General features: G+C 39.5%; 1 protein-coding gene, 1 long non-coding RNA gene and 1 pseudogene across 12 annotated transcripts in view; 1 reads left to right on the plus strand and 2 right to left on the minus strand.

Moving 5' to 3' along the window:
* Positions 1 to 11,627, minus strand: part of PPM1B (protein phosphatase, Mg2+/Mn2+ dependent 1B) — a 71,720-nt gene extending 60,093 nt beyond the window's left edge. For 8 of the 10 annotated variants that reach the window (XM_081100567.1, XM_081100569.1, XM_081100564.1 and 5 more), the window contains exon 1: positions 11,176 to 11,627. The gene's annotated coding sequence lies outside the window, so the exon portion shown is untranslated. The remainder of the gene's footprint in view (positions 1 to 11,175) is intronic. The other 2 variants (XM_081100565.1, XM_081100562.1) reach the window with 2 other exon arrangements.
* The window catches only part of LOC308525747 (ferritin light chain-like), a 1,112,779-nt pseudogene that overhangs the window by 216,747 nt on the left and 869,175 nt on the right, over positions 1 to 26,857 (plus strand). The window lies entirely within an intron of this gene.
* The window catches only part of LOC308526519, a 101,045-nt gene continuing 94,318 nt past the window's right edge, over positions 20,131 to 26,857 (minus strand). Inside the window, exons 8-9 of the long non-coding RNA XR_013996554.1 lie at positions 21,358 to 21,459; positions 20,131 to 21,084 (exon numbers count right to left, since the gene is read on the minus strand). This is a non-coding gene — a long non-coding RNA (uncharacterized lncRNA). The remainder of the gene's footprint in view (positions 21,085 to 21,357; positions 21,460 to 26,857) is intronic.

Genomic DNA, 26,857 nt, shown 5'->3' on the forward strand with positions numbered 1-26,857 from the left:
TCCCCACTGATCCAATCTCATTGCTTTAGCAATCACTTCTATTTTTTTAAACATGTTTTGACTGATTTCAGAGAGGAAGGAAAGAGGAATAGAAACATCAACGATGTGAATCACTGATCATCTGCCTTGAGCCCGCAACCCCGGCATGTGCCCTGACCAAGAATCAAACTGGGAATTGAATTGTGACCTCCTGGTTAATGGGGTCGATGCTCAACCACTGAGCCACTCCGGCTGGGTAATCACTTCTATATTGTGCACCTTCATGTCTCAACCTATTTTTACTACCTACCTATTAGTTTATTACTTATCCAACCACTACACACTAGTCACTATGTTCCATCAAGTGTCTCTCATAACCTTCATCCTAATATTGAGCATAGTCTCGCTTTGTCTCAATTATCTAATTGTCTCCTATTTGGGTTCAACTCATTTCAAATTACCTTCCTTCAAACCACCCTGAGGATTACCTTCAGTTTGACTTCCCTAAAACATATCTTAAGTGTCCCAACAAGATTTAATGGTTTCCTAGTCCCCAACTGACATTAAGCACAAAATATCTAGTCTGGAACTTTCCTCTCCGTGTAGGCCTTACACAGGCCAAGTCCATCATGCTCATTTCCCACCTCACAATCAGTTTTTCCTACCTTCTTTTGAGCTAACCTATGAAATAATAGCTCCTTCATGAAGACATCCCCAACCCTTCATCCCAACCTCTCATCACTCCTATACAGGTATCTGTATTCCTTTTAACATTTATCCCCTCGTACCCTACCCTATAACATTGGCACCTAGCAGGTACTGAGTAAAACACACATTAAGTTAAAAGATACTTCAAGAAAGGATATCCTAGTCAGCCATTCCAACCTTCCCCAAAAAAATATTTAATTGGCAGAGAACTAAAAATTTATTGGAACACTGGTTAATCTCCATCATCTACTGTAACAATTAAGTACAAGCAGTTCTTGATTTTCAGCAATTTTACTGTTGGTGTTTCACATTTAAAGCACCCAGCCAATTACATCCACTTACTCCAGTCAGAGGACACACTAGTGAATTTAACTCTTGGTTTGTCCAGTTTCTCTGTATAAAGCATCCCCACCCCTATAGAACTTTTTGAGAAACTCTTTGGCTCTAGGCCACAATCCATTCAGTCTAGCTCTTCCTAGGGGTCCTTGGGCTTACAATTAAGGAAAGAAGTAAGACCAAGCTGTAAAAAGGAAGAGTCTGGAGGAAAATATACATATTCAAAGGAATGTTTACCTTAAGTATAAAGCTCTGTCTCACCCACTCCCACCTTACTATTCAAGTACTAGGCTTCCAAGCATTCACTTCAATCCAAATATTTTTGGAGTTATTTTATTTTTTAAATATGTATTGATTTTAGAGAGAGAAGAAGCGAGAGGAATAGCAAGATAGAAACATCAATCAGCTACCTCCTACAGGCCCCCCACTGGGGATTAAGCTGGAAACCCGGGCATGTGCCCTGACCAGGAATCAAGCCAGCGAGTGACCTCCTGGTTTATGGGTTGACGCTCAACCACTGAGCAACACTCCCCAGACTGGAGTTATTTTAAAACTGCCTTTAAATTAAAATGTATGTCATTTTACAGATACATCAAGTTAATCCTTAAAACCCATAAACACAATTAACACAAACATCAGAATGCTAATGGCAAAATAAATTGGTATTTATGTCTATAAGAGCTTATCATTAGGAAAATAGGGCAAATGATAATAGCAAATATACAAAGAGAGAAATTCAAATGGCCAAAAACACATAAGAATGTTCAGCCTCACTAGTAAAACGCAAATTTCCTAACAAGAAAATTAATATGAAGATACAAAATTAGACACAATGAGCCCAGCCGGCATGGCTCAGTGGTTGAACGCTGACCTATGAACCAGGAGGTTACAGTGTGATTCCCAGTCATGAGACATGCCCTGATTGCAGGCTGGATCCCCAGTGGGGAGTGTGCAGGAGGCAACCTATCAATGATCATCTGTTATCACTGATATTTCTATGTCTCTCTCCTTCCTTCCTCTCTGAAATAAATAAAAATACATATTTTTAAAAAGTCACAATGAAATAGCATTTCTCTTTCATCAGAATGAAGGATGGGGGAGATGGTTAATACCAAATGTAGACAAGGACATAGAGCTGTGCCATCTCATGCAGTAGCTTCTTACTAGCCACATATGGCTAGTCAGAATTTGAAATATGGCTAATCCAAATTGAAATTTACTGATAAGTATAAAATACATACAATATTTCAAAGATTTAATAGGAAAAGAGTGCAAAAATAACTCATCAATTTTTGCTGAAATTGTTTTGCTATACCAGATTAAATAAACTATATTACAATCAACTTGGCTTGTTCCTTTTTTGTTAATGTGGCACTAGAAAAATTTAAGTTACATGAATTGCTGACATTGTTTTTATACAGGACAGTGCTGATAATGACAGAGAGCAACAGAAAGTTTTACATACCACTGCTGGAAATACATATTGGTACTTTGGAGAGAAATTTGGAAATATCTAGGTAGGCTGTAAGATGAGACTCGCTTACAATTCAACTATTAATACTCCTAAGTATGTGCTGTGGAGAAACTGTCACACATACATACATGTAAATTATGTTTTAGCTCCATTGTTTATAATTACAAAAATAATTCAAATGTCCATCCAAAGAGCCTAGACAAAATGTGTTATAATCATACAATGGAATACTATGTAATATATATGTAATACTATTTTTAAAAATGGAATAGAGAAACAAAACCTCATAAAAATGTTAAATGAAAATGCAAAAAAAGAGATTCCAAATATGATCATGTACAAACACTACAAAATCTCTTAAAACAGTACACTATGTTATTCAAACATAGATACAAGGGGGTGGGGGACTAATGGGATAAGGATACATATGTAATACCTTAATCAATAAAGAAAAAAACTTAAAAAAATAAATTTTTTTTCCAAATTAAACAAATATACATACAACATACTTATATGGTGGTCATATATGTGAGGGTAGGCACAAAATTTAGGATAGTAGGAAAGAAAGGATGGAATACAGGAAGATTATATATAGAAGGGCTTCAACTATACTTTGGTGTTCATTATTCCTTATAACATTTTTATGACTGCTATGTTTTTAATACATGAATTTGTATACCATGTATAACATTAACTGGTTATACTTTATGGTTTGGGGGACATAAGCAAAAACTTCACAATTTCAACCATGTTAAAAGCAATTATCCTTTGAATAATATTACAGAGTGTAGGAGAAACTACATATAAACACCAAATATATAAACACCAATTTTATACCATCACTTACCACTACAATGAGAAAAAGGAAACAATATGTACATCCTAGATAAAGAGTCAGCAAATTTTCTTAAAAGAAACTAATAATATATATTTGGAGCTTTGCGGGGCCATTCAGTTTCTGTCACAACAACTTAATCCTGCCATAGTAGTGAAAAAGCAACCATAGATAAATATGTAAACAAATGAACATGGCTGTATTCCAATAAAACTTTATTTACAAAAATAGGCAGCAGGCCAAATGTGGCCAATGAACCACAGTTTGACTCAGTGGAAATCCAGCTTTAAAAATCAGTAAATCCATTAAGTGAAAGTCTGAAGGAGAAATAATTTGCAATGGTAACAAAACATGCCATGAATAACCTGGCAATTACAAAAGAGAAAATGTTCCTTGTCCACTGAGACATGTAGCAGTCATCACCTCAACTTTGTGACCAAACTTAGCACCATATTAACATTTAAAAAAATTTTTTTAAATTGATTTCAGAGCGGAAGGGAGAGGGGGAAATAGAAACATCAATGATGAGAGAGAACCATTGATCAGCATGCTCCCTAAACTGGGGATCGAGCCTGAAACATGAGAATGTGCCCTGACCAGGAATTTAAATATGACCTCCTGGTTCATAGGTTGACACTCAACCACTGACCCACACCGGCCAGGCCATCAGAGTTTTGATAAAAGTAATAAATACAGTTATAAAAATATACTAAATGTGAAACTAGTAATTTGAAGCCTTCTTTGGGTGCTATAAGTTAGGTCTCTTAGGTTGTGAATGGAACTAGTGTTCATTTTTATACTGGGGCACTGAAATAAATACACAAGTTGATTTGCTTAAAAGCATCTGTTCACTCCAACAAGCAAGATCACATGACACTCTGACTCAATGATTCACAAATGAAAGCAAAAAAAACCCAAAAAAAACCCATTATGCATTAAAATAAAAACAAAGACCAAAGATCTCTCATACTTAAGTGTACAATGTTTGTGTGAACTCAGCAGGAGATATCTTTACCAAGCTGAACCATCACTAGGAAAGAAAAAAACTAAGCATCTGCTTGGTAGCTAAATGCAATAGGACATCCTCATGCAAAAATTTACAATGCAGGAAAACAAAAGCACAACTTTGAGTAATAAACCACAATTATGGAATTAAGGGAAGCATTAACAAATATACAGAAAGACCAATTTGAGCACAATAAACTAAGTCAGCTTGGCTCCATCAGCTATCTTCAACAGGATTGCCTAATAACCAGAGAACAGAAGTAGCAGTTACAAATCAGTTTTTTCAGACACTATTATTAATTTTTCAGCTATAAAGTACTCAATAAGAACAGAAACAGGGTCTTTTCCAAACACAAATCACAACATATATTTTATATGTATGTCTCAAGTCATTCAGGCCAGATTTGTTAAAAATCCTGTTCACCCTGCTCCCATTATCTCACCTTTTCTCCCATTCTACCGCCCAGGAACTCATCTACTCAAGGCTGAACAGTAAATGGAAACACCTGAAGCCCCCAGCTTTCTTCATGCCTAATATAACAATCTTTTTTCTATCTCTGGCTTATTTTTAAAAAAATATTTTTATTGATTTTTTGAGAGAATGGAAGGGAGAGAAACATCGACATGAGAATGGAACATCTGTAGGCTCTCCCCTGCACACTCCCTACTAGGGATCGAGCCTGCAACCCAGGCACGTGCCCTGACTGGGAATCAGACCACCAATCTTTCGGTGCATGGGACGATGCCCAACCAACAGAGCCACATCACTGGCCAGGGCTCTTTATTTTTAATCTTAAGTAGAACAATATTTCCCCCTTCCTACTTTCTCTGTTCATATTCCAGTTTTTGTCCAGTTACAGAAAAACTCTTCTCTCTTGTTAAAAATAGTGAATTTCTGCCTGGCCAATGTGGTCCAGTTGGCTGAGTGTTGTCCCAGGCACCAAGTTCGATTCCTGGTCAGGACACATGCCTGGATTTTGGGTTCGATTCCCAGTAGTGGGCATGTAGGAAGCAGCCCATCGATATTCCCACCTTTCCCTCTCCTTTCCTCGCCTCTGAAATCAATAAAAACATTTTTTTTTAAAAGTGATCCAATTACAGCTTTTAAGTAGTTCAGAAAACACCATAGATCCCAAATTTTCCAATCATAATTTAAGCCACCACAAAGAAACAGAGTCGTAATGTAAATTAAGGAAGAGTGTTTGTTATCAAATGGAATATCTAAGAGGGCAGAGATTTTGTCTTTTTTTTAAAATATATTTCTTTATTGATTTCACAGAGGAAGGGAGGAGATATAGAAACATCAATGATGAGAGAGAATCATTGATCGGCTGCCTCCTGCACGCCCCCTACTGGGGATCGAGCCTGCAACCCAGGTACATGCCCTTGGCCGGAATCGAACCTGGGACCCTTCAGTCCGCAGGCTGAAGAGCCAAGCCGGCTAGGGCGAGATTTTGTCTGTTTTGTGCAGTATCCAGCCTGGAATAGTGCCTTGCATATTAGAAGGCACTCAGTAAATGTGAAAATAATAATTGGGGGTAGAAGTTACCCATAAACCAAATACTATTAAACGGTACTGAATTTTGTACTTTTCTGTGGATTGCTAGCCTGGAGTAAGTAAAAGTAATAGGAAACCTCTCATATCTATACATGATCTCCCCTCCCATACAGTCTATTATTTAGAGTTGTTTTGAGTTAATTATTTCCTCTTTGTAAGGGACAAAGAAGGGTCACCTGTGTTCAACAGATAACACCTTAACTCAGATATGACTGCTTTAATTAGAAGAGGGGAAAAGCAAAACTCTTTGCCAAGAAAGGTTAAGCACCCACGAGCAATATGGATACTCCTAGATTCTCCTACTCATAAGAACATCTATTAACTATCTCTTTTCAATGTTAGGAGTACACTTATATACATACCTACATCAAGAAAACAAAATGCAATTAGACTTAAGAATCAGTGACATTACTTTCAAGCTTTAAAGTTCTCTGAAATCCATCAGAACTTCTTAAATTATATACCCTTTATCAAACCTGCTTCTTCTCAGGTACAGCAGTCTCCCTTGATCCATGGAAGACCCATTCCTAGATCCCCCCAATGGATGTCTGAAGCTGCAGATATTACTGATTCATATATATGTGCATTTTTCCTATCATACATACATATTTTAAAAGTTTAATTTATAAATTAGGCAGAGTAAGAGATTGACAATTGAATTATAACAAGATACTGTAATAAAAGTTATAAGTGTGATCTCTCTCAAACTATCATATTGTACTGTGCTCACTCTTCTAGTGTGATGATGTGAAATGATAAAGTGCCTTTGGGATGAGATGAAGTGATGTGGATGTGATGGATAAAAGGATAATTTACATAGTACTAGGAAATGGGTCTAGCTTTTATCACCCTACTCAGAATGGTGTGTAATTTAAAACTTACGAATTGTTTTATTTCTGGAATTTTCCATTTAATTGAAATTGGGAAAAGCAGAACCGCGGATATGGGGGGACTACTGTATGTACTACCTATAAACAAAATCTATTCACTTGTTTTTTTCATCATAAATTTGATTATACCTGATAACCACATTATGAAAGTGTTCCATGAAGGAAACGGTTTTTCATGTTTCTATCATACAAATGCACTTTTCATTCACAATCTATTTTGAAGTGGAGGACATTCTACATAGAGAGAGAGCACAACAATACTACCAACGTCTTATCCTTCCTATATCACTGCCAATAATTGGTCCCATTACTAAGAGTAAAGATAAGTTCCTTAATATCCAATAGAAGTCTGCCAAGGTTTGTCTCTCTCTCCTTTAACCATCATAGTTGATCTTTTGTCCAAAAGGATACAAAACAAGTTTCCAACTAGTGTCACGTTTCTAAACTTTAAGATCTTTAATTTTTAAGAAACAAATCAATTTAAAGCTAATAAATATAATCTTGGATTTCAACATACCCCAAAAGAAAACTTTGAATTCATTTTATTAGCAAGCGAATAATAACTAATAAGTAGGTTATAAAAGCTTTAAATTGGTAAACTGTGCTTTAAATATTAAACTGTGTTAAGTATCTAAATATATTAACTTAAAAAATATTATAGTTGATTGTTAAGATAACTTTGTAAGTTAAGTAACCTAATTACAAGGGGAGTCATTGTAAAAGGTATATGTTGTGACAAGAAATAAGATACTAGCATACTTAAATTAACCCAAAAACAAACGAACAAATGTTGTTTTTAAGCTTTTAATTGATTTGAGAGAGGGAGAGAAACATCAATTTGTTGTTTCACTTACTTATGCATTCATTGGTTGATTTTTTTAAAAATATATTTTTATTGATTTCAAAGAGAAAAGGAGAGGGAGAGATAGAAACATCAATAATGAGAGAGAATCATTGATTGGCTGCACCCTGTATGCCCCCCCAAATGGGGATCCAGCCCACAACCCAGGCATGTGCCCTGACTGGGAATTGAACTGTGACCTCCTGGTTCATAGATCGACGCTCAACTACTGAGCCACCCCTGTGAGGCCATTGGTTGACTCTTGTTAAGTGCCAGGGATCAAACCCACAACTTTGGTGGATTGGGATGACACTATAACCAACTGAACTAACAGGCCAGGGCAAAAGTTATTTTATGTAAACATGTTACCAACAAAAACAAAGACAGATTATGTACCCTTTCTTTACCCATACTGGTTAGACAGCTGCTAGAAGCTAACAAGCTGTCATTTTACAAATTTTATGGCAATCAAGCAAGCACTACAAAAACCAGTATTTCCAAAATCTACCCTACTTTAACTTTCACTGTTTAATTTGCGTACAGGATAGGGAGATGGGAAGTATTTTAGGTTATAATTCCAGAGTTTACCCAGTTTGTAGGAATCTTATCTCAGTATGCCCAATTAATTCGTTATCTTAACCCACAATTTTGCTGATACCATATATATATATACATGCACACATGTTATACACATTCTATAAAAGCGAATATAAATATCAGTATTGTTTCATTCCAAATTCTAAAATTAGTTCACTTAAGGAAAAAATAAAAAGAATCATTACTGAAAGTCCAAAAATAACCGTAATCCCCCAAATTCTCTTACTACTAATTGTAATTTTATATTTAAGCTAAATATTATTTTAATGAATTTTCTTTTTGGAATAAAAACAAAACGTTATTATAACTCAGATACTACCAGCTGTTTCCCAAATGAAAATCTGTGAACTCGTAAATGGCATATTTCACGGGAAAGTAAACTACCTTGTTATATTTTAATAAGTTAATTTTATTCACCTTATTAATATCTTAGGACCGCTGTAGAGTTAGAATTATATTATTTTCTATGCTAGGTAATGTCATAAAATACTTGTTATATATAATATACAAATATTCATATAATGTAAGTAATATTTGTAACTAACACCAATGAATGTGGAAGGGGGAGGGGAATTCACTCTCAGTATCATACAAATGTTTACCAACCCATTTACAAGGGCATGTTTGAAATCCTTCCCCTATTGGCTCAGCCAGTTCTTAATGAATCTCCACAATTGCTCACTATCCCATGGCAAATTCTACTCTTCCACAAGTGCCATTGCATTTTAATTCAAGACTCCATTAAAGATGTACATTATAGGAAAATAAACTTTCAACAGGTGTCACTCTTTCTGATCATGTCAATTTGTGAATCAGGTGTTGTTAGAAACAGCTATTTAGACGCTACACCATTCCTTCAGATGATGTAATCTTAAGGAATTTGGTAATTATAATATGTGAATTACTAACATAAATAGTATTCACTGACATGATTGACTGTCAGATAAACTGAAAAGGCTTTCACCTATTCCTGGAGTCTTCAAAGAAATAAGACACCCAGTATTAAGAAAACAGGTGCTGAAAGCTCTGCTGGTCACCTCTAAGGGAATTACCACAACGTGAACACATCCAAAGGTTAATGTACAAGAAACTGGATAGATCTTGGCTAATCAGTATGAAAGATCAAATAAAAATACTACTCCATCTTGATACTTCAACATAAAAAAAACACTGCAGAAACTGTGATAAGACGTTATGAGAGCAAAAATAAATGAAGAGGAGCAAACACAAACAAGCATTAAAAAAGAGACAAAGAAGACATTGAGAGAAGGTTAAGCAGCTCAGTAAAATTTCGGATTATTCCGGAAAGAAAATCTGTTGACTAAAAAAAAATAAATTCTGTTCTACATACTTTTAAAAGTTCTACTAAAACATTTGTACACTCAGGAGGCAAAAAAAAAAAAAAAAATCTTTTAAAAATTACCATTTTAATAGTATAACTTCAATTATACACATATTTTTAAAAAGCTTGTACATTTGGAAAGGACTATAATAATTAGAATAACTTGCCTCACTATTTACTTAGAAATGCTCTATTTAAAAGTAGGCCAATAATAGGAACTCTGCTATTGCACAACAGAGAAAGTAAATGAAATGTCTATTAACATTCAGTGTCGATGGCACGTTTCTCCATCTCCTGGAACATACTGACTTATATTATCTACCCTGAACAATTACCACTCCTACATCCATCCAGTAGCTCAAATAAAATGAGTTCCTGTGTTAATCCCACAATAAACCTCAGTAATTCTCACATCACAGTTGTAAACGTTTGTTAAAAGAAAAAGAATGTTTTTCCCAAAATAGCTATATAACACAAAGACTACTCAAATTCCTAAATAATCCTTTTATAAGACTCCTGCCAACTTTATTTTGATACATTAAACACGTAGAGCCTATTTTAAAAGGTTTTTTAACTGTGACATCATCAAAACACCTACCTAGCTGTTCTTAACGTCTTGTTTTTAAAGTTTTCGAGTTGTTTTTAAGCCAACTTGAAGACTGATGAGTCTGAGCCACTATCAAACGCTTAAGAAGCATTTTTGCCAAATAAGATGGGCGAATGTTCTAGTTCTGCTAAATCTGACATTAGAGGTCATGTAACTAAAAAAAAAATTAAGCATTTTCAACCGTCATTGAGCCCTTCATGTTAAATATTACTTCGGTGTTACTTTCACAGTCTACATTTGGCAATATAATTTTTTAAGGGTGTTAGGCTCAGTTACATTATTTAACAAAAAACAACACCCCACTGATCTGCCACATAGAGCTGGCGAGTCTACTCGCCAAGGGCCTCTGGTGCATCCGAGTACTGACGGTAGAAATTTCATGTAAGAACTTCACTGGTTAAAAAGAATAGACATCCGGAAAGGATTGCTGGGGAAAGCGGGGAAGAGAAACCCGGAGCCTGCTGAGAAGAGAAAGAGAAACGATTTAACGCCATGAAGGGGAAGACGATGGTGAGACCCAGTGACAGAAGAGGGAGAGAGACAATTTAACAAGGAAGTGAAGTGGAGCGCAAAGGAGGGCAGAAGCTGAGGAGGAAACAAATGGGAAAGGGTAGTGTTTTCCAACAGGCATGCCCCAGGACGGGGCGAGTTAGGGCCTGGGGCTGCCCCCGGGCTTTCACTGGAGATGCTCGCAGCCTGAAGCCGAGGACAGGGGCAAGCACTTGACTGACAGGCACTGGAGCAAAGGAAAATTCCCTACCGCCAGCCTCTCGGCGCCTCGGCGGAGCGCGGAGGCGGCGGCTGGCGAAGGGGCCTACCCAGGAGCCTTAACCAGGAGCCGGGGCCGGCGCTCCGCTGCCCCCGGCTCCGGGACGCAGGAAAAGACTCGAGGGTTTGGCGGGCAGAGGCCGCGGCCGAAGCTCGGCGACACCCGGAAAACGGTTCTGGGCCTCTGCCGGGCCCTCGAGCCGTTTCCCCCGCGCAGGACGCCGAGCGGCCTTACCTGAAGCGAAGAAGGAAGGCGAGGTCTAGGGCGTCCGCTCACGCCGCCGCAGAGCCCCGCTGCTGTGCTCAGCCCAGGCTTCCAACGGAGGCGCGACCTTGCTTCAAGCCGCCGCTTCCCTCTCGGGGTCTCGGCCACCGCCTCCGACAACTCCGGAGCTGTTTACACCGTCGGGCCCCGCACGCCGCCGCCGCCGCCGCTGCCGCCTTTTCTCCACCCTAGCGCCGTTGCCGACTCGGCCGCCGCCACCTCCTCCGCCGCAGCCTCGTCTCTCTGGAGCATCTTCCAACCACCAAACCCTGAGAAACAAGAGACTCCAACCGCGCCGGCAGGAAACTCCCCCGCAACTGCCAGGGGGACCAGGCGGTCAGAGCACCGGCGGCTTTTCCGCCATTGAGCAGCAGCCGCTCCGCTCCTTCTACAACCCCCCTCCCCTCATCTGGTCCTTCCCCGCCCCTAGGCGGGCCCCGCCCCCAGTTCCGTCCTATTGGGACGCCGCGCGGCGTCTCGCTGTCCTCGGTTTGCTGAGCAGGTCGTCAATCACCGCTCTACCGCCCACTCCGGCTGCCCCTTGTACCTCGGTACTGAGTTTTCCCCGCCTACAATATTTCCATTGGGCATCGGGGACCACCTTCAATTGGCAAGGTCAACGATCCATCAAACACCGCCCACTGAGTGAGACCCAACCCTTTCTTACCATTTACTTCATTCAGTCCCGCCTCTGCTATACCTCCCGGACCTCAGGGACCAACCCAGCCTGCCAGCCATAAGTAGAAACCGCCGTCAATCAAAAAACACCCACCTGCGCTCCGCCTCGCAAAGCCGAGCCAGAGCGACTCCCTTTTCTTATTGGTCGAAAGGGTGGCCCGATCCCTCCGTCATTGGCTTTCTCTGTGTGTCCGTCACTGAACCAATTTCCAAGTCCGTCACACCGGCTTTTTTAAATGAACGCGCAAAAGGCGGGGAAGTACCCGAAAAGCGATTGGCTAGTCTTCGAAAATGGTCAAGCCCATTGAGTCTGTGCGGATCCTTTCAGTTCTACAAGGACCATGCCCCTCTGTTTTTGACCTCTAAGCCTCGAGTAAAACTAGCAACATATAGGAGCCAACGGGCTGGCCAGTTATAGGTATGGAGGCCTAGTCCCACCCGGAATTCCAGAGGGTTGGCTGCTGATTGGCTAACAAAGTCTGCTAGGCCCTCATTGGCGGTTATAAACGCCTTTCTGAGACGCGGAGTCGGGAAGGGATGGCGCAGAGGAGGACAAGAAGCGGTCTGGGGAGTGGCGGTTGTTTTGCTTCAGCCAGCGGGTGGGGCGCGCCCGTGAGGGGGAGACTCGGCGGGCCGGGTTCTGGGGGAGGTGTTGCGGGGAGGGGAAAAGCCCGGATGTGCCCTAACAATGAAATCATCGCGGACCAATCAGAGCAGCTGAGCTGTGATACCTGCCGGACCTGTCCCCAGAAAGGGAAGGGAACTGAGCTAGTGAGCGGGAAACTGGGGTATCAGGTCGACAGGCGACGTGTGACGATGGGATAATAGATGATCCCTTTGGGAGGATTCTGTGGTGTTCGTGGTCATTTTTATTACTTCTAAGCCCGCACTGCCTGACATTTAGACCTTGACATTTCCGTGTTTCATTCCTCAGTAAACGCCGAGTTTGGAAACTTACAGCCTATCCTGGATACTCACTCGTTCATGCATAGTTATTTAGCGTCTCTTGTTTGCCAGGCCCTGTACGTAGAGCTAGAGATACAAAAATAGGTTAGGCGATCCCAGTATAAGATGATGGGTGCTATAATTGAAACGTGCAAGGGAGGGTGACGACATAAAGGGCCGTCCCTGTGGGTGGGTTCACCGAGGGTGGCTTCACACACGTGCAGGCCGAGTCTAGAATGAATGACTCAATGGGCAGGTAGAGGAACTGGACATGATTCCTCCAGCAGTTCAATTAGACTAAAAGGAACTGTCGGGTTAATTCCCCCCAAAAAGAGACAAAACTAAAGTGTAACGAAGGCATTCTCATAGTTTAGGATAATTTTTTTAAAAGAGGAGTCTAACCTTATTCTTTTTTTTTTTTAAATTTTATTTTATTGTTTAAAGCAGCGGTCCTCAACCTGTGGGTCGCGACCCCTTTGGCGGTCGATCGACCCTTTCACAGGGGTCGCCTAAGACCATCCTGCATATCAGATATTTACATTAGGAGTCATAACAGTAGCAACTTTACAGTTATGAAGTAGCAACGAAAATAATTTTGTGGTTGGGTCACAACATTAGGAACTGTAAAGGGCCAGAAGGTTGAGAACCACTGGTTTAAAATATTACAAAGAGTAGTACATATGTCTCCACCTTATTCATTCTTTTGTGTAAATTGGTTTGGGCAGAGAATGTAAACGGAGACCCAAGAGCGTGCCATTCAGTTTAGGGGATGTGGATGTTTTGGGGAGAAGGGCAAATTTAGGAATAGGACAGTTGCCCAGGCCAAGGCAATGATGGCAGAAGTCACGATTCAGATTTTTTGGTCTACCCCTCAAGCTGGGATGAGGACAGTGATTTTAACAGCATGATGGCTAAACCACCAACGTTAAACCCACCTGGGTCCACTCACACCTATAATATTATGGACGCTGGGGACAATATTTAGAAAGGTGAATTTTAAAATAAATCCCCAGGTGTTTTTTTGTATATACCACTGATTGAGACCCTCTAGCATGGGTAATGGAGGCACCATAAACTAAAATTCAGTGTCCCCACTACTAGCAAGTTGGAAGGAAAAATGATGAAGAAGAAAAAGAAGTAGAACTGTTTAGATTTTATCTTTCCTTTGTCCCCTTTATTATAGGATCATACGGTTCTCAGGAAGTTTCCTTAAATAACCTATAGGATAAAATTTCTGAAATCACACTCCTTCCCCTGACATACTTCATATAGAGGGAAGGGAGTTTGGGACTCCAGCTTTCAAAATAGGAACCTAAAAAAGCATAAGAGCAGAGACATCTGGGGACTCTTGTCTTGAGAATATCTCAGAAGGGCATCATAGAAGCTTCTTGGTCTCCTTGATTTCCTTCTCACTTTCCCTTAGTTGATCTCAAAACTAACACAAAACCCAACCATTTAGGTGGGCTAATGATTGCACATCATTCATTCAATTTCTAAAAAAACAAAACAAAACAGAAAAAACCATTGAATATTTTTCTAGGTGTTGAGAATACAACAGGGATCAAAACATATTTAGATTAACTCTGTTGTATGCTTTATTCGATTAAAACACTAAACCATTAAAGAAGACCAACAAGATTCACAATTTTAAAAGGAAAGTTAATATATACTACCATAAGTATAGGGATGGGCAAAAATAGGGTTACAATTGTTCGTGTGGGCTCTGGCTGGTGTGGCTCAGTTGGTTGAGTAGTAGTTCCATGCACCAAAAGGTTGATGGTTCAATTCCTGGTCACAACAGGTGTAGGAGGCATGCAAGAGGCAGCTGATTGATATTCGGCTCTCACATTGATGCTTCCCTCTTTCTCTCTCTAAAAAAAAAATAAAATAAAATAAAAAATTGGTAATTGTTCATATGGAAAAAAAGATATGCAGGTTATGATTTTTACAATAGCTCCCCATAACAAAGAAACAGAATTTCCGGAGGATGAGGCCCGGAAATCAGAATTTTAGAAAAGATTCCCAGGTGATTCTAATGTGCAGCCAAGGTTGAGAACCACTGAACTAGAAGATAAAATGCCTGCCTTTCCTTACTTTCTTTTCTTCTCCTTTACCTCTTTTTAAGCCGTTTCTAATTTCCTCTCCGTATTGAATCGCTACAGGGCTTTGCTGCTCCAATTCTAGAATACTTACCCTATTCTGCCTCATTCTTAAATTATTTAGGTAATTTATTGTTCTAACATTCTACCCTCTCTGTGTGCACACACACAGGAGAAGTTCTTTAAAAAAATTTTAATTTATTAAAAACTTTTAGAGTAAGAGAGAAAGGGAGAGAGAGTGGGAGGGAGGGAGAGAGAGAGAGAGAGAGAGAGAAGCATGAGTTTGTTATTCCACTTATTTATGCATTTATTGGTTGCTTCTTGTATGTACCCAGGCGGAGATGGAAACTGCAATGTACAGGGACAACTGAGCTTACCTGGCCAGGGCCAGGATGAGAAATTCTTAACCTGAGGTCCACAGACTCCAAGGGGATTGAATTCACAAGTTTATGAACTTAAATGGGGGAAATTTACACATTTATTTTTACTAACCTCTAACTGAAATTTAGCATTTATTTCTTATGAATGTAGACAACAAACCACAGCAGCACTGTTACCAGACTAAAGGGACCCATTTGCCTGAGCATATCAAAGCCCAATAAAACACAAACAGAAGTTTGCAGCAAAAAAAGTAGAGGTTTAAGGAAATAACACAAACCTGGAGTCCCAGATGAGCTAATGCTCTAAGACAAGCATGTCAAACTCGCGGCCCACGGGCCGCATGCAGCCACAACGAATATTTTTGCAACCCAGCCAATATAACAGTATGTAAGAAACGTTTTAATAAAAATTTCATAACTTAATTTTTATAATATCCTGTTATACATAATCTATAATAATAAAAGGGTACTATGCTAATTAGACCGGACATCATTCTGGATGTCCTTCCTGACGAAGCCGGGGTGGAGGGAAGCCAGCTGGGGTCCCAGGTGCCTGTGGGCAGCCCGAGAGAAGCCAGTCCACGTCCCAGGTGCCAGAGGGAAGCCGGTGCCGTAGCCAGGGGGAAGGAAGGCCTACTCTTGCATGAATCTTCGTGCATTGGGCCTCTAGTTATTAATAAGGAACTACAACGTTTGCTAATGACTGATTACTAAAATCATTTTGCATTCATTTCCCTTATGCGCCTTACGTACAGGTGCACCATTTTCTCCACTAATACCAGCAGCAAATATTTTAGCAGCCGATTGCTATGTCATTAGTCTTGGACTGACTTGTTTGGTGTGCACAGCAGGAAATATTTTGCTTTCGGAGAACAAGAAAAATAGGTTTATTTGTGTTACGCTTATGAATTTGTGAAGTTATTCAGTGTCTGGTTAGTTAATGTTCAAGAAAAAATATTAATTTTTATTAAAATGTTCTATCATTTTATGTTAATGATTACTCATTTATTTCAGCCCTTTGTATCCAGCATGTTTCTATCAAAATAAACCCACGTTTCTATGAAAATTGAAGCTTTGGGTTTTTTGTAGCCCACATAAACTTAAACCTTGTTTATTTGACCCGTGTTAGCCTTTGAGTTTGACATCCTTGCTCTAAGATCTGGCTCCCTGATGTCCCATACTGGTATAGGTTACCTACTGGAAAAATTATGAATAGCTAGGAAAGTTGGGGTCCTGGACTCTATTGATTGGTTGCCATCCAGGGTAGGAAGTAGTTGACCACTGTACCAGGTCCTAATGTCAGTCATGGCGTTGTTCTGTCCGGTTTCATGAGGGTGTGGTTCAGTTTACATGGACTTGGGGCTGAAACTGAAGTGAAGTCAAGATGTTATATTTAGTTTGACCCAAAACTCTGTTCCTGTGGTTAACAGACCCGAGGCTTTCTTCCTAAAACTGATGCTAACCAGGATATGATATCCTAAGAGCTTAATTATTAAGGAAGGAAGTGGATTTACAAGGAAGAGGGAGGCCAGTGAGTCATGGTGCTATCAGACTGGATGAGGCCAGTTTGGATGGAGAGGGGGAAAAAAAGGAAAGGTCAACATTAAAGAAATGAAACCACATTAAAGAAATTAAGTTTTTGCATGGTTATATCACTAGTAGTAATTGTGACTTTATCACCAACAGAAATTACTGATATTTTCATATCACATTAGAGTTGTTGCAAATCTCTGGAAATATAATTTACACTCAACACTATTTTGAAATTACAGGAATTACTGGACTCACCACTAGATCTGTTGTAGGCGGCAGGGATAGCACCAAGTGTCTGACCAGCCGGTGGGTCTGACCAGCAGCCTCCCCATCTTGATCATGTGTCCTGCTCTGAGGGTCAGCAACCTCAGTACTTGAGTTCTGGCTAAGAAAGAATTCAGAGCCAGACCCAAACTGTAAGAGAACATTTACTGGGTAAAGTACAGAGGTAGCAAAAGTAAATTCTTAGAAGAAATAGGTTTAGGAAACAAGGTATAGTGGTAAAGGAAGGGCCCTTGGACCTTGGGGAGTAAGGAAGCTAATGGTGACTCCACCTGGAGCCAGGTGAGGGAGGGGGAAAGGAAAGGCATGGGCAGGCTCCCAGGAGGGCAAAGCACTGGGTCCTTCATCCTAAGGGTTTTAAGGGCAGAGATTTTAGGGGAGTTCCCAGGGAAAGATCTTTAATAGAATATTCAGCAGTTTTCCAGGTGTGTCCATTCAAGATTGTGGTCTCCACTGATTGATTGGCCAGCACCAGGGCAGGGTCATTATTCAATGCAGCTGATCCTGATGCCATGGCTGGTTTTGTTGCTTATCTGGGCCTGGAGCTGAAATACAACTGAGGCGTAGATATTATGTCTACAGAGGAAAGGTCAGGGGGCCCAAACCTCTTGACCAGCGATATGCTAAGGGAGGAAACGTCAACCTGGGGATGAGGTCCTACCCTATAATTGGTTGTCCATTGCTAGGCACCTGGGGTTTTCCATTCTGGTAACCTTCTGTACCTGGCCCATCATCCTTGCTCTGTTCATGTGTGTCTAACTGCCTACAACAGATCTAGTTATTTAAAGTATTCATAAAGAGGACATTATATTACATTATGATTAATTTACAGCTTTTTTGATGACTGTTTCAATGTAGTTGATTTCTTTTGAAATTTTATGAACTTAGTTTCATATGTTTAAAAACATTATTCTGAGAAGAAATCTACAGTATTCACCAGAGACCCTTTTCTCAAAAAAAAAAAAAAAAAAGTATGGGGAGTAATAACCCTGCTGAGAGTAATCTCCAATTCAGCGAAAACATTATTTTTTTGTTGTTGTTGCACATTGTACACAGTAGGTCCTCAATAAGTATTTATTGAATTGAACTTAGCGTTTCTCAAGTACTTCGCTGGATGTTTTCCCTTTCCAAAGTGTCACCCCACCATGGCTGGGCAGGGCCCCCATATCCCACTTTCTCCTAAGACAGGAAGTTGGTTAAGCTGTCACCAATCTGCATGTAATCCCCATAGCCTTGGAGGCCAAAACTGGCTGCCTCGGAGCCAGATGCTCCTTTGTGTTTTAAAGTGTGTGTCATAAGCATGAGAAGATTAAGATTATAGTTATAACACAGTGGGTGGTATCAGAAACACTTTCCATTTAGAGCCCAACTGAATAAATGCTGTATAACTACAAAATGTTTAAATAGGATTGACTATGGAAAACTCTAATATCAGCCATTTACGTAAGCAGTTTAGCATTTATGCCAAAGTTCATTTACATTATCCATTTGCTTTGTTATGTTCTGTGTTTTGTTTTTTTACAATAAACTATACATTTCTGGCAACTCTTCAGCTTTTGCTTCTCAGTAGTATTGCCATTTGCTTATGCAATATGGTGGTTTGCACTTGCTTCAAAAAACTAAAGGAAATGATGTGCTACTTTTCCCTTATTTTCCTTCCACAGCTATAACCACTCCTTTCCTGTTGACTTGTCTGAAAGCTCTTTTTCTCCTGCTATTAAGTTGGGCATGAGTGCTAATCTTAAGAATCTAAGCAGACTTCAGGATGGAGCAGCTATCAAGGAGATGATCACAGGAGTAAAGCCACAGGTTGCTTATTCTAAAATCAAGTGTTCAGGGAAATAGCTTTAAGAATATTCTCAAATGAAAAATTCATGGTGAAAGGGACATGCAGGACTTGAGTGCTATTAGTTTAAAAGGTTTCATAATAAGGCCCACATATAATGTCCTTCAGATAAAGACCTTAGGTTTCTGGCAAATAGCAAAGTACCCAGCAGTTAGATAACTGGCCACAGAAAGATTGCAGATCAGGATTGAGAAATTCAGACTCTGAAGCCAAGTAGAAATGGTGATGGGAGAGGAAGCCAGAGACTCCTGTAATAGCCAGCACAGATCAGGAGCAGAAGTGGCTGGAAATGAACCAGTGAGAAGCCAAACTAGGGCCTTTTATATCCTCCCTGCTTGTTACCAGAACTTGTCTCAAAGTATAGAAGTGGGTTCACACCTTAGACAAGGGTTAAGGTATAGGCTACAAGGGAGCTGGGGAAGCAAGAACAGGAAGCTCCTTCATTGAGAGTTTCCAAAGGTTTAGTGGTTGGATTTTGTTTTTCAATAATTTTTATTACAGAGATTTTCAGACCCACACAAAAATAGTAATATTATATAATGAACCCCATATACCTATTGCTCAGCTTAAGTAATTCTCAACATTTTGACTATATAGCTCCAACCATCCCTTTTGAGTTTATTTTGTAAAATGATTTCTAAAAGGTACCTCTAAGAGTAATTTAAGACAAAATTTTTACTATTTTATATTAACATTTTATATTAACATTTTAATCTAAATATGTTTTTAGTTTTCTTTAGGTTATATTTCTGCCAAATATTTTATATATAATATTTTAAAAGTAATAGAATATAATTTCAAATTACTTGCATGAGAAATGGACACAGCTTGAATAAAAATCATTTTCAAATTAAGGAGATACATTTTGGACAAGCTTTGCCATATTACTGGTCCTCTTATTAATGAATCAATAAATCTTTAGTCCCACTGGTGTGGCTCAATTGGTTGAGCCTTATCCCATGTACCGAGGGGTTGCCAGTTCAGTTTCCAGTCAGGGCACATGCCCGGTTGTGGGCTTGATCCCCAGTAAGGGGCGCGCAGGAGGCAGCTGATCGATGTTTCTTGAAAAACCTTAAAAGTGTGGTTTTGAACTCTATATCCAGTAGTTTGCTTTCCTCCATTTCTGTCATTTGTGTCCTTTTTCTTAGTCTCCGCATTTTTTATGCTTCCCTGTGTTGATAAAGTGGTTTTCTGTGTTAAGTGTCCTCTAGGGCCCAGTGGTTCAGCCTCCCCAATTACCTGAGGAGGACACTCTTGGTGCACCCTCTTGTGGGCTTTGTGCACAGTCTTGTTGTAGTTAAGCCTTGATTATTGTAGGTATCACTGGGAGGAATTGACCTCCAAGCCAATGGGCTGTGAGAATCAGCTGTGTCTGCAGTGGGAGAACTTCTGTGCTGGAGACACCCCTCTGGGGCAAGACTTGCTTCAATGGGGCTTTGGTGCTCACTGAATCTGCCCCCTGAGTGTGTCCTTTATGGTTCCACAGAGCTGCAAACTGATGGTCCCACTCTGACCTCTGGATACACTGGCTCCTGGATCTCTAGGGAGGTGCTAATCTAGTCTCTGCCTTAGGCTATCCAGCAAAAGCCTCCCTGCAGGGTTTGGGTGGGGCAGGTCCCATGGGATCAACAGGGTGGGGCTAGCAGTTATGGCTGCTCTCAGAGGCTCCACTTCTCAGTGTCTTGGCAATCTGCAAGCCTTTCTGAGAGAAAGCTGCCCTTGAGTTCTGACCGATGCCAGACAGTCCCGCTTCTCCCGAATGAGTCTGGGTCCCCAGAGACTCACCCGGAACTGGAGCTCAGAGCCTGAGACTCCCTCCCGATTAAAAACGACAACCGTGCCCTCAGCTGCCAGCCCGCTCCGCGTGCGCCTCTGTACCTTAGTATTTTGCTTCCGCACTGTGCCTCCTCTGAGTCTCGGTATACTTTTCTCTTTCCTTCTAGTTGTAGAATTTCCACTCAGCCAGCCTTCCTGTGGTTCTGGATGATGTCCATTCCATCTTTTAGTTGTATTTTTGAAGTGGTTGTTCGTGGCAGCAAACTCCGATGTTTACCTATGCCGCCATCTTGGTTTCTCCTCGATGTTTCTATCTTTCTCTCCTTCTCCTTTCCTCTCTCTGAAATCAATAAAAACATATTTAAAAAATTATAAAAATAAAAAAATCTTTAATATGTGTTAATTAAAAAATTAAATAGATACATAGTACATAAGATTACAACTTTCTGTAAAAAATAATTAAAAGAAAAGCTAATTATCTTTGAAGTGGAAAGATCAAATAAGGCACTAAAGATTAAAAGAAAATTATCCTTGTCCCAGCAGAGTGGCTCAGTTGGAGCATCATCCCATACACCAAAGGGTTTCAGGTTCGATTCCCAGTCGAGTCACATACCTGGGTTGTGGGTTCTGTCCCTGGTCAGGGTGTGTGCGGGAGGCATCTGATAGATGTTTTTCTCTTGCATTGATGTTTCTCTCTCTGTCCCTTCCTGTCTCTCTAAAATCAATAAGAACATATCCTTGGGTGAGGATTTTAAAAACATTTTTAAAAAGAAAATTATCCTTATAGACCACATGTTGGGATGCAAAACAAGTTTCAATAAACTTAAGAAGACTGAAATCTTATCAAGCATCTTCTATGACCATAATGGTATGAAACTAAAAATCAATCAAGAAAAAAACTGAAAATAAACAAAGACATGAAGGCTAATTAATATGTTACTAAACAATGAATGGGTTAAAAATGAAATCAAGGAAGAAATCAAATGATATATTGAAAATAAAGAAAATGAGAACACAACAATCCAAACTATATGGGACATTGTGAAAGCAGTCCTAAGAGAGAAATTCATAGCAAGAAAAATCTCAAATAAACAATCTTACTTTGCATTTAAAGGAGTTAGAAAAAGAACAACAGAGCCCAAAGTGAGTAGAAGAAAGAAAATAATAACAATCAGAGAGGAAATAAATGAAATAGAGTCTAAAAAGACAATATAAAAAAAAATCAATGAAACCAATAACTGTTTCTTTGAAAAGATAAACAAGATTAATAAACCTTTAACCACACTCATCAAGAAAAAAAGGAAGGGACAGAGAGAGAAACATTGATGTGGCTCAGAATGGCTCAGTTGCTTGGGGCATGGTTCCATACACCAAAAAGATTGTGTTTTTGATTTCTGGTCAGGGCACATACCTAGGTTGTGGGTTTGATCCCCAGTCAGAGCCTGTGCAGAAGGCAACCAATCAATGTTTCTCTCTCTCTCTCTCTCTCTCTCTCTCTCTCTCTCTCTCAAATCAATAGACATATCCTTGGGTGAAGATTAAAAAAGAAAAAAGAAAAAGAAGAGAGAGAGTGCAAATAAATAAAATTAGAAATAAAAGGGGAGAAGTAACAACTGACACAACTCATGCAGGAATTTTCTTTTACTATAACTTCCTAGCATTTCTTTTATTTATTTACTGTTGGGTGATTATATTATAAAGTAAAGCATTTTGTGAATTTCAATTGCTAAATAAATATGCATGTTTATTCATATTTAGGTGACTGTATTCTGGTTTGTTTGCTATTAATCACCATTACACAGGCCAACATACAATAACCAACTTGAGGTTTTTGACATGATTGCTAATGTTTGTTGCAAAATAGTTCATCGAGTAGGACAAATAGCTGATGGCCCTTGGAAATCTAATCTCCTTATATCAAGCTGAAATGAGTGAAAGTAGACTGTGGATTGAAAATGCTACAAGATTATAGGCCAGACAATGTCAATTAAAGCAGTGTGCTTTTATAATTTTCTAACACTACAAGAGAACTCACCACCAACTAGAAGCTAGTAATCAGAAATAAGAGAGCTATTTTTAAGCAAATTTCCTACCAATTAGTGATGTGAACCCTTTTCTTCTGTCCTGCTGGTTTGTTCACTATGGAACCCTTTATCTTTCTCTCTCATCTCTACCCATTACAGACTCAATGATCTTGCTCGCTCTCTTTCCTGTACAGTCTAATTTAATACTTAATGATATACTCTTCTGTGCTAGTCTCTGATTGTTTTAGATGTGTTATGTATTCTCAACTAGATTGTAGACCCCGAGGCTAGGACCATGTGTCAGATTTCTTTGTTAATGCTTTTTTTTTTTTTTAAAGAGACATATCAATGTGAGTGAAACATAGATTGGCTGCCTCCTGCACGTCCCCTACCAGGGATAGAGCCAACAACCGGAGCATATGCCCCAACCGGGAGTTGAACCAGCAACCTTTCAGTGCACGGGACAATGTCCAACCAACCCAGCCACATCAGCCAGGACTGTTAATGATTTTGATGCTAAACATGATGGGCACTAAGTAATGCCTTATTGGAAAATCTAAAAAATAGCCATTGGTTTTGTACAACTGTGACCAGAGCTCAAAGCAAAAGCACTTCAAGTCTGTGTGGGGCAGAATGTACAGTCACTGGGCATTAATGTTTTCACATTTATTTAGATCCTCTGACTACAATAGACATAAATCTACTCAAGTTGGCTTCGCTTAGATAGGTATCTATAAAAAGCAGACAAGATGATTTCATGGAACCCAACATTGGTAATGAAGACTGCACGGGACTGAACCTGGGAATTGGAATGTCAGAAACCATTCAGTGTCTTTTTATCATTTCTCTATCCAGCTGCTTGAATCTCACTGTGTAAGTATAGTCATGGCTTCTCAACCTTCCATGGCCTTACAAGACCAATGCCCATGAGTAATTAACCCAGACTTTACATTTCACTTCCACATTTCTGACAGAAAAATATGATTGGCCTGTAATGGGTCAGACAGTAATCCCTAGTCCAATCAGCTGTCCTGAATAACAAGTGTCATATGGTTTGATATTCATTCTCTGCAGGGTTTGGGGAACACCACTCAACGAAGAAGACAGACAGCAGGCAGGCAACTTGACTGATGCAATAACCACAGTTAAAATATATAGGAAATTGCAACAAAAGCTTTTATGGGTGTCTTCCCAGCTCATAACCCCCCTTCCTCTGATCATTTTACCCCTGATCTAGTGGGGTGGGCCCCTAATAGACATATTTGTACCAAATGACACTGTACCTCTGGCCAGCTAACCAAACCAGGGTGAGCACTCTTCCCAAGCCATGTAAACTGGTTTTCTCGTGGGAAATTTGATTTGAGGCCAAGAAGGCTACACTTATCTTTTGAGAGGAAAGGCTGTCAACTAAGAACTGTTTCAGGACCATCCTTCCTCATTCTGTTCCCAAGGAAGGAAAGAGAGCTAGTCTGCTGTGAGAGAAGAATGAAGCAGATATCCTTGAAGAAGCACGGCTGAGACAAGAGAGCAGGCTCTGCCGGGTTCTTTATGACTGAATAGTTTCTGATTTTAGAAGCCCAACTACTTTACTGCCTTGAGTTCTGCAAGACATCTCCACATTCTTTTTTGCTTAAGTTAGCTTGAGTTGGTGTCTGTTATATGCAACCTAAGTAGTTGTAACTGAGACATCCAGATTAAAAGTAAGAGTCTTTCCTATACTTGTCCATTGAGACCAGTCAGTCATATTAAGAGGCCAATATTTTGTTGCCATGAAAAGCTTCTAAATTTATCTTGTAGACTCATATATCTGTGCAGCTATACAGTACATCTGTTGGTGACTCATGAGGATTAAATTGTATGGGAGGCCTGTTACCTGATTCTCAGTTGGGTGTCATATGATTTCTTAAAAGAGAACAATTTATGAAAAAAAGCTGGCCTTGAAATTTTTTATCATTCATTATGTCTGTTATTATAACTGATGCTTGTTACAGTTTTGTGGTCTTTTTAAAAATTTATTTATTTATTGGTTTTTAGAGGGAGAGAGGAAGGGGGAGAGAGAAAGAGAAACATCAGTCTGTTGTTCCACTTATTTATGCATTCATTGGTTGATTCTTGTACATGCCCTGACCAGGGACTGAACCTACAACTTTGGCGCATAGGGACAACATTCTAACCAGCTAAGCTACCTGGCCAGGGCTGCTTGTTACCATTTTCAAAGCACATTTACACAATTCTCTTTTTTGGCATTCACAGCAATCCTCTGATGAAGTATTATTATATCATTCCTACTTCCTATATGAGGAAACTGAAGCTCAAAGAGATCTGGTGATTTGTTTAGTACCATTAATCTAGTGAGGATATAATATGGACTCAACATCAGTGTTCTTTATATATGTCTGACCCAGGTTTGGTCTATATCTTCTTTTAGCTGGTTTTTAAATTTTTGTTTGTTTTATTTTTTCCTTTAAAAACTCCCTTTTTAAAAATCGAAGTATAAAATGGGCACAGAAAAGTTAACACACCATGTATCACTAATGGAGCTTGACATTGGATATGACCTGCTCCCCAGAGCACCTTTTCTCCCCCTGTCCCACTACTAGCTCCTCCCTCCATCTTCCCCCATACCGTTCTGTTGACTTTCAACACTATATATTTGCCTGTTTTCAAACTTTATATAAATGGGATCATGCAGAATGGATACTTTTGTGTTCAACTTCTTTTGCCAGTGTGAGATTTATCCACTTTGTTGTAACAGTAGTTCATTCATTTATATTCCTGCATAGTATTCCATTTTATGAATATGGAATACATAAAGCACAATTTATGTATCCATTCTATTATCTATATATGCTGGGATTGTTTTCTGTTAGAGACTATAATGAATGGTGCTGCTATGAGCATTTGTTACCATATCTTTTAGTGTACCACATGCATGTCCTATTGAGTAAATACCTAGGAATGAAATTGCTAGGTAAAATATTTTGATGTAATAGCTACTGCAAGGCAGTTTTCCAGTGTGGGTGTATCAATTTACTCTCCCACCCAACTGGTATAGGAAAATTTTGGCTTCTCCATATTCTCAACAACCCTGGTACTTTCTGTTTTTAATTTCAACCATTCTGGTGAGTGTGTAATGGTGTATTTTAATTTACTTTCCCCTCATAACTGATGAGCTTGAGCATATTTTTATGTTTACTGGTTATTTGGATCCCTCTTTTATGAAGAGCCTGTTCAAGTATTTTTTCCATTTTTCTACTGATTTGTAAGATTTCCTTATGTATCCTGAGTAATATGCATTACCTTTTTAAAAAAATATTTTTTGTTTATTTTTTTAGAGAGAGAGGAAGGGAGAGGGGAGAGAGAGAGAAACATTGATGTGAGAGTAGAACATTGATCGGCTACCTCCTGCAAGCCTCCTAGCAGGAATCCAGCCCCCAACCTGGCTCTATGCCCTGACCAGGGACCTTTCAGTGCATAGGAAAATGACCAACCAACTGAGCAACACCAGCCAGGGCTGCGTTACCTTTTGTAATATGCACTGCAAATATCTTCTCTCCTCTGTGGTTTGTATTTTCAGCCTTGAATTTTGACATCAAAAAAATCATAACATCTTACTGGCATTTTTTGTTTGTTTGTCTCATTTAAAAAATGTAATGATTTCAACTATCTAGGATAAAATCCAATGAAATAGGATGCTCAAATGGCACTTTTGGCCAAGCCTCCAAAGCTGAAACCAATGCAATAGTTGACCAGTACTCCCAAGTCATTCTGGATCTGCTAAGAGCATGTAAACATTTCTCATTCTCATGAACCCACTGTCTGCCCTACAAGTAGTATATGGAAGCTGAGGTAGAAAAGATGGAGGGGAAGAGGAAGGGTTTCTCCTCCCTTCACCTTCACATGGGGCCAGGGAGAAGTGTGCTCCTTCTCACCTCAAGCCAAATGAGAGGTGCCTTAGAAGGCCTTCCAGAGTTTGTTCCCCGGAGTTTCAGGAAGAAGAACATGGGTTTTTTGTGTGTTTTTCTTTTGATGGCCAAGAACTCTGTTCTTTTTTTCAAATATTTTTTTTAATTGATTTTTTTACAGAGA

The sequence above is a fragment of the Myotis nattereri genome (assembly GCF_964212035.1).
Source record: "Myotis nattereri genome assembly, chromosome: 10".
Taxonomy (NCBI): domain Eukaryota; kingdom Metazoa; phylum Chordata; class Mammalia; order Chiroptera; family Vespertilionidae; genus Myotis; species Myotis nattereri.